Below are 9,760 nucleotides of genomic sequence, written 5' to 3'. Positions count from 1 at the left end.
ATACAGACCTCTCCATGCCACTAGCTATAAAACTCACTTTAATTGGCACAAGTACATTCATATGCACATGAAATAAAATGCATTGTTTTAACCATTTTAAGTGTACCATACAGTGGCATCAAGCACAGTCACAATCCTGTACAACCACTAACACTGTCAATTTCCAGAACTTTTTCATCATTCCAAGCATAAATTATGTATTCATTAAATAACAACTCCCATATTTTCCTTTCCCTAGTCCCTAGCAATTTATATTCTACTTTCTGTCCCTATGAATTTGCCTATCTTATGTATCTCATGTAAGTGGAATGAAAATATTTGTCATTTATGTCTGCCTTATTTCACTTAGCATAATGTTTACAAGGTTTATTCATGCTGCAATGTGTGTTAGAGTTACACAGAATTTTAACAACAGATAATATTCTATCGTATATATCTATACACCATATTTTGTTTATCTATTCATTTGTTGACATTTGGGTTGTTTCCACATTTTGACTTTTGTTCTGCTACGAACATTGTGATACAAGCATATGTTTGAGTTCCTGCTTTCAATTATTTTAAATACATACCTATAAGTGGAACTGCTGGGATCCTATGATAATTCTATATTTAATTTTTAAGGAACAGCCAAACTGTTTTCCACAACTGCTGCACCATTTTACATTTCCACCAGCAAATCACAAGTGTGATTTACTCTGGAAATTTATTCGAATTTTATCTGTGATTGAATGATGCTCTGTATGGAGCTGGAGGAAAATCACCTCAACTTACAGCTATCCCATTTGTTAGTTGCGGGACTTTGAGCAAATTATTTAACTTCACCAAACTTCAATTTCTAATTTAAAAATGGGCATAATATATGACTAATATGGTTACTATGAGGATGCATATGTTGAACTGTCATATACATCTTATCAGGTAAGACATGATCAGTAAAAATTTTAGTAATAATAGAGATAATAATAGAAATAATGAATAGCCAAAGAAGTATGTCTGGAAGGAATATTCTTCCATTGAGTCAGAAGATGAGTTATTGGTAGTTAAGAGTCCCTCAGTAGTTTTTGTACCACATATGTAAGTTGCAACCAAGTCTGACTAAAGGTAAAATGGTCTTGACAATATACATCCACACATTTGACAAATATGCAATATTACACTCTTTGTAAAAATCTATTTGCCTAGCAATTGCTACATTTTGTAACCACTATCCTCCCAGAATATTATGAAAAACTTCACTCAGATTTACCAACATTTCTGATTTTGATCTCTGTCCATGCACATAAGAGGAATTGCATCCACCATCTTCCCCTTTAAAGTTAGTCATGACCATGCATCTTGCTTAGTTCAATAAATGTGAGCAGGAGTAATGTGTATTACTTTTCTGTGGAAGAATTTAAGATCTAGTGCTCTACTCCCTGTTATGTTTTTTCATACATCTCCAACCAACAAGGTTGTATATTTTATATAGTGAAATTACAGAGTGTTAAAGATTCTCAACATTCTGAATTAATCAGTCTGTAGGTAGAGGGCAGATTCCTGATAGAGCTGTTTAGATCTATAGTTGACTTTTACAAGTAAGCCTTCATTGTGTTAGCCCACTGAGATGTGTGAGTTGTTGTCTGTCTTACTGACCCTCAAACTAATTTCAGCAATGGCACAAACTCAGGCAAAGTTGTTATTGTAAGGATGCAATATCAATTGATATATCTCTGGGGCGCCTGGGTGGCTCAGTTGGTTAAGTGACTGCCTTCACCTTGGGTCATGATCCCAAAGTCCTGGGATGGAGCCCTGTGTCAGGCTCCCTGCTCAGTAGAGAGCCTGCTTCTCCCTCTTCCACTCCCCCTGCTTGTGTTCTCTCTCTCTCTCTCTCTGTTAAATAAATAAATAAATAAATAAATAAATAAATAACATACATATATATATATAGAATCTTTAAAAAATAATATATCTCTGAGCTACAAATAATACAGTCCTCTGCTTCTCACCTCATATGGTTAATTTATTCAATACAATATTGACACTATTTTTTGGTACAATATTGACAACAGTTTTCCATTGGAAATAGCCTCTGAATTTTATGATGTTTCTCAAAGCTTTCATTTTTCAATTACTCTATCTTTTCTAAAAGACAATATTTTAAGTAAAGTAGGCTAAATTAGCCCTTCTTACTTTTCATTCTCACCAGGGTGCATTGACATTCATTCTCATACATTATTAGGCTTAGAAAGATTAGTAGGTAATAGAGTTCAAATAAGGAGCCTTTGAATGTTAATCTATGAAGAGTTTAAGTTAGAAAATCTATCATCTTTTGAGCCATTGGGTACAATTTTTTTGGGGGGGCATAGTATTGAACCTTTAAACCTTTTTTCATTCCATGTATGTGAGTAAATGTCTAATTTGTCTAGTGTGTGATTATTATGACAGTGGTGATACCAATTATTTATTGAGAAAACGTGGTCAACAAAGACATTGTGTATTACTTGACTGACAAGAAATAAAGAAGTTTTTGTTTTGTTATTCTTCTTCTTGTTTACATTACGTAGAAGTGTATACAGAGAACCTATTACCAAGGATGGCTGTTTATTTACATGTTGAAGTCTCTGGGCTGGGAGCTTCAAAATGGCTGTAGTAAGGGGAAAGAGAAAAAGGACACATATTGGGAAATGGGAATGGGTTTAGGGGGGCAAACAGATACGGAGGAAGAGATGAAAGATTAAAAAAATATGATCTTTTCAATAGATTCAGAAAAAGCATTTAACAGAATTCAACACACTTTCATGATACAAACTCTCAACAAATTGGACCTAGAAGAAACATACCTCCATATAATAATGGCTGTATATGATAAACCCACAACTAATATACTCAGTGGTGAAATTTGAAATCTTTTCCTTTAAGATCAAGAACAAGACAAGTGTTCTCACTTTCAACGCTCCCATTCAATACAGTACTAGAAATTCTAGCCAGAGTTATCATACAAGAAAAAAAAATAAATAAAAGGCATCCAGTTTGGAAAGGAGGAAGTAAAAATTCTCTGCAGATGACATGATTTTAAATATAGATAATCCTAAAGACTCCATCAAAAACTGCTAGAACTCATAAACAATTTCAGTAGTTTTAGGATGCAAAATCAACACACAAAAACCACTTTAATTTCTATATACTAACAATGTACTATCCAAAATTAAAATTAAGAAAACAACCCCATTTATAATAGCCTCAAAAACAGTAAAATTCTTAGGAATTAATTTAGCCAAGGAGGTAAAAGATCTGCACACTGAAAACTATAATATACTGATGAAAGAAGTTGAAGACACAAATAATGGAAAGCTGTTCTGTGTTCATGAATTGGAAGAATTCATATTGTCAACATGTTCATACTACCCAAAGTACTCAATAAAATCAATGCAATCCCTATCAAGATTCTAATGTCATCTTTCACAGAAATAGAAAAAAAAATCCTAAAATTTATATGGAACTGCTGAAGACCCCAAAGAGTGAAAGCATGCTGACATAGAAAAACAGAGCTGGGAGCATCACACTCCTGATTTTAAATTATATTATAAAACTATAGTAATCAAAACACTACACATAAGTTTTTATTATTTGACAGGTAAAGATCTTGGTTAATACATCACTTGCCATGTTGCTTTACAGTTATACATGTCTTAATTTTTATATATAGCTGAAATATTCCTAATATAACTTGTTCTTTCACTTAATGTGAAGATGAATATCGATGGAGAGTATATGATCGTGCTGAATAAAATCACCTCAAATTTATAATCAAAAGTTGCCAATGGGCATGATACCAACAATTCTATCATATTTCTCTAATTTATCACTTTTCCACTGTTTAAAATGACTAGTTTACAGTATATGTCTCCTAAAACCACCACCCCTACCTTACATAATAACTTCAGTGTACATTTATGAAGCAAAGATGTAATCAGAGAATATTTCACTTGATTATCTTAAATCCCGCCAATCTACCAACATCTGTTTGCACATATTCTCCCTTCTCTCCTTTTATAATAGAGATGTTTCCTAAACTATGTGAAGCCAAAGCCTCCATTAGATCCCATTCCTTTGGTCATACTCTCTTCATCCTTGTATATACAGCTGCCTAATAAATATTTCTATACGGATGTCTGATAGGTATTTCCAACTTAACATTGACCCAGTTGAACTCTAAGATGCTGGGTTGTTTTCTTGTTACTCGATTGTCCTAGCTTATTTCTGTCTCAGGGACTTTGTTATTGCTATTCCTCCTGCTTGTAGCACCAGTTCTTGAAATGTCTTCATAGATTTTTCTCCTCATAATTCCTCTCTCACCTCAAAGCTTGAATCATCCAGAGAAGCCTTAGGCAACATCTCAAGCTAAAATAATTATCCTGCCAAATATTGTTTACATTCTATTGTTACTTCTTTGTTTTATTGACACCATAAAACTTATCGGTACTTGATATTATCCTATATATTTGTTTGTTTTGTATTCATTATGATCTCTGCCCATTAGGATGTAAGATATTTTAGGGTAGGTGTTATATCTTTCTAGTACCTTCATGTATCTAAAACAACTATAACATTGTCTGGCACGTAATATATTTTTGCAGCTGACTTACTCCTTTAAAAAAAAGACACCTCAATGTTCACATAAGTGTCTGGGAAAATGAAATATTTTAAAGAAGCAGATTATTTGACAAATGTGGGCAACTTCTGGATAATATTACTCCAAGATAATTCTAATGTAGATTGATTTTTGTTTCACTTAGTTATATGTTGATGGGTTTATAAAGGATATATACTTTATTGCAAATGATTCATAAAGAGAGCTATCTTAATGTAAACTTTTTATAACAGTCTTTTTATTTGCATCAAGGTAATGGTGACATTTCACATTTTATTTTAGAACTGTATTAATAGAGTTATGATAATCATTCCTGAAACAATGGAAAAAGTATTTCTGTCATTTTATTTGCCCTCTAAGTAGCACAATTATCAGAAACACATGCATACACATTTGTAAATTTAGAGATACATTAAAAATTCAAGTTTATTTAAGTTGGTTGCATTAGTCTACTAATTTCTTAAATTTGCCTGGGGCTGTAATCAAGACTCATACAAAAATACCTATAATGTAACATTTGTAACAGCACTTCTGCTTATAGCAGTCTGTACCTAAACTCTTTAACACATACAGAGCTTTTATCATCTATATACGCTGTCTTCGCATACTGGAATGACAGTATTATAAATTTATCCTCTAGGAGCTAAACCTACTTTGTGAATAAACTTAGACTGTCATATTTTGTCTTTCTCTTCCCTGAACCCACAACATTGGGGTTAGATATTTCTCTTATATACTCACTTGTCATTCTACATATACCTTTTTTTTCTACATATACCTTTATGAAAGCATTTATCAGATTTATTTTTTTTAAAGATTTTATTTATTTATTCGACAAAGATAGAGACAGCCAGCGAGAGAGGGAACACAAGCAGGGGGAGTGGCAGAGGAAGAAGCAGGCTCATAGCGGAGGAGCCCGATGCGGGGCTCGATCCCATAACGCCAGGATCACGCCCTGAGCCGAAGGCAGACGCTCAACTGCTGTGCCACCCAGGCGCCCCTATCAGATTTATTAAAACTGTTTTTACTTCAGTACTATTATCACCTAATATCATGTCCTAAATCCAATAGGTACTCAACTAGCCTCACTATTTTGAAATAAATTTTGACTTATTGTGGTGTGGTAAGTTTAAATTACTGCTTCGTTTTATTATGTACTTATTGAAAATCCCTCATAAAAATGAACATTGTCTAATGTATACACACTGGATCATTATTGTGCAGATTTTATTTATTTTATTTTTTAAGATTTTATTTATTTATTTGTCAGAGAGAGAGAGCGCACAAGCAGGGGGAGCAGCAGGTAGAGAAGACATAGCAGGCAGAGGGAGAAGCAGGCTCCCTGCTGAGCAAGGAGCCCAATATTGGACTCCATCCCAGGACCCTGGGATCATGAACTGAGCTGAAGGCAGATGCTTGACAGACTGAGCCACCCAGGCATTCTTGTGCAGATTTTATTAACACAAATCTTTCCATGTCCATAAAATGGACATGATTATCTTTGAACTCTGAACTGATATTTTTGCATAGACTAAGTTCTTGTCAGTAAGAACTTGAAAGTTATGCATGAGTTTTTGTTATAACTCAAAACGTTACATGTTTACTCATACAAAATTGTACAAACAAGTGGAATTATGCAGCACATACATGTGCTCAATAAAAATATACATTATCCTCAAGTGCTAAAGCTAATTACAATGCTTTATTATTAATTGTTAATTGGCATGATGCAATTGACTTCTATTCTATGACATGATTATGTGCTAATAGATGCACCTGAGAAGAACCCGAAAAATAAGGCTTTTATTGCTAAGTTGAAAAACTTGTATTCAAACTATCATGCTAAGCATCTAATAAAGTTATCTCATACAGTGGTTAGCCTATAGTTGGTGCTTGATAAATAGTTTTCTACCATAATGAGGAGTTATATTTATATTTGAGTGTTTTGTAGAGGAGGGATAGCAAACAGAGCATAGTGCTCTGTCCTTTATTTAGATCTGCTTAGGTTACATTTAAAATATTTCAAATCTGCTTGAATATGTTTTCAAATTTTGTATTATCAGTTCTATGACTATTGTTAAATAATGAGCTTGTAAACTTCTCTTGATCATTATTGATGTCTAAAGACATATATACCAATACAAAGAAACTTAATTTCCATAGGAGTTTTTGTGTTTACTTTGACATGTTAATATTAGATAAATATGTATTTTGCCTCTTTTGATGCAAAGACTGCTAATTAAGCTCTTGGTATTATGTTTTGTATGATAACAGTATGAAAAGAGACATACTGGCATTGTCTCCAGCTACTACAGCCTTTAACAGTGAATTTTCAAAGTTGTTAAGAGTTATAGTGTAAATGTACAATATGAAGTATATAAATATTGTGTTATATGTCAAAAATGTAAAAAAAGTAAATAACATGTACACACAATATTATGATTTTTAACTTCAAAATATATTTAATATTTCTAGTATTTTTGCTTATAACTAGGTAAAAATAGTATTACATAAGCAATGGCATATTTATAGTCTTTGAATATGAAAACAAATGACCTTCCCTGTGATTAATGATTTTCATTCTATTTAAAGAAAAAATGGAAATGTATATGAATTTTTTCCTATTTTCAGTGTCAGCAGAAGAGTTTCCTTGGGTGGTTATGGTTCAATCACAAATCTACTAGTTACTTCTTTTAGCCATTCTTATCAGATTTTTCTTTATCCATTAACATGGTTACATATTGTCATATGACACTGATGTGAATCTGGGCATGAGAAGTGAGCAGTGATCCTTTTCCTTACAGGGAAATGGAAAGATAACTTTAATGGTTAGCAGCATAATTCCTCTGAGAGTTCAAAGATAATCATGTCCATTTTATTGGTTTTTTGGTGTGACATTATTTAGCACCTTATGAATTAGAAAAATAATAGACACACTTTTTAAGTTAAAATGAATAAAAACTTCAATTTGCCAAAGAAATTAATGTACAACCATAATGGTTATTTTTCCTTGAAGCATAATTTTCATACAATAAATATATAATGTTTAAAGAAAGTTTGCAAGCTTTAAATTTGGCTGGTTGTGGCTTCACAGATTTCCTTCTCTCTTTGCCTCTCCTTTTTTAAAAAGTTCTAAGAAACATAATCTCGGGTCATTCAATTAGATCAATAGTGCACATATGCTGGTATCCATCTGCTAAAAGCTGTCATAAATGACATTGTCTTATAACTGGATTTCAGAATTATTTGGCACACCTGCCACACAGTCTACCTTCTGTTTCAGGTTATAAAATAGATGCTTAAATTTTTCCCTTCAGTTTTGTGACAACAATTTATATAACTAATGCACCAGACACCTTCATTTAAATGTTCAAATTCTTTGACTATGCAGTATTTACTGGTACTAAAACTTTCTCAGAGGACATAGGGGTTTCTGTGTCAATTTTCCACTTTTGTGACTATAATAGAATAAAAATTGATGTGCTTTCCTTAACTTTTGGCCTCTGTAATTTGAGGTAGCGTAGTAAGTGGTGAAGTAGTAGCTAAAAAAAAATAAGGGTGAATTTAACAAGCTTTGTTTGCAGATGCCTTTGATGCCATCTCTGGGCTAAGATTCTATCTCCAGTAAAAGAAGAATTCATTTCCTGCCTTTAGGCATTTATTGCTTCTTAATTACCTTCTACTCAAAATCATTTTTATGGCAAAAGTGTATTTTGAGGTGACATATTCTGGTTTCTTTTAAAGCTTGAGAAAATATCTTATTCATTTTTAACATTTAATGTTAAAATATATTTACATATATTACTTGACCACTACAAGTAATTTCCACTTACCCACCAATATTTTATCTCCCATTCCTTATCTTAAAACATCAAAAAAGACATATTGCATGTCTGATAAGTAAAAATAGCTATAATAGTCATGTATCTGGGCCAAGGAAAATGTAACCAATGTGGGGTTTTTCTGTCAGTAAAACAAAACATATTAAGAAACTAGTATATCCAAGAAAAACAGAAAAAATATATAAGTTCACTGCTTGGGACACATTTATTGGTGACTGAAAACAAAACAAAACAAAATAACAAATTTATTCACCTCTTATTTTGTTTCCATTTTTCTCTATCAAGGAGGATCAACTTCAATATGGTGAAGATAGACTAGACATTGAGTAAAAAAAAATAGAATAGATGACAAGTTATATAAGAGACTTTAGGTGACAAATTGTGAATTCCAAATGAATTCAAAAGAGAGACTGAGTTGGTACATATTTAGGCCAGTTATATTAATATAATCTCAATGCTTGAAAAAAGGAATCTTAAATACTAAAGGAATTCAGAACATGCCACCCCAAGGTATGCCACTCTAGCATATTGACTATTTTGAATTAACGGCACTTGAAAAGCAGCAAATACAAAACAAAACACTTGATGTTCCTTTTTTTTCTTAAAAGTAGGAGATGACATTCCCATAAAAGATGCCATCCCTATACTAGAAGGAAAATAACATTATTGTCAACAATGACAAGAAGTTGAGACCAAAAGAATTATTTTAAAAAAATATTTATTTACTTATTTTAGAGAGAAAGAGAGTGTGTGTGTGGAGAGGGGCAGATGGAGAGGGAGAAAGACAATCCTTAAGCAGATAACCTGTTGAGTATAGAGCCTGACTCAGGCTGGATCCCAGGACCCTGAGATCGTGACCTAAGCTGAAATCAAGAGTCAGATTATGCTAAGTGAAATAAGTCAAGCAGAGAAAGACAATTATCATATGGTTTCACTCATATGTGGAATATAAGAAACAGTGCAGTGGATCATAAGAAAAGGGAGGGAAAACTGAATGGGAAGAAATCAGAGAGGGAGACAAACCATGAGAGACTCTGAACTCCAGGAAACAAACTGAGGGTTACAGAAGAGAGGAGGTGGGGGGAAGGGGTATGGTGATGGGCATTAAAGAGGGCATATGTTGTGATGAGCACTGGGTGTTACATGAATCGTTGAACACCACATCAAAAAATAATGATGTACTATATGTTGGCTAATCAAAACTATAATAATAATAATAATAATAATAATAATAATAATAATAATAATAATAAAAGAATCGGTTGCTTAACTGACTAAACCACCC

This window comes from Ursus arctos, chromosome X, assembly GCF_023065955.2.
Source record: "Ursus arctos isolate Adak ecotype North America chromosome X, UrsArc2.0, whole genome shotgun sequence".
In the NCBI taxonomy this organism is placed as follows: domain Eukaryota; kingdom Metazoa; phylum Chordata; class Mammalia; order Carnivora; family Ursidae; genus Ursus; species Ursus arctos.
This window is presented reverse-complemented; position numbering follows the sequence as displayed.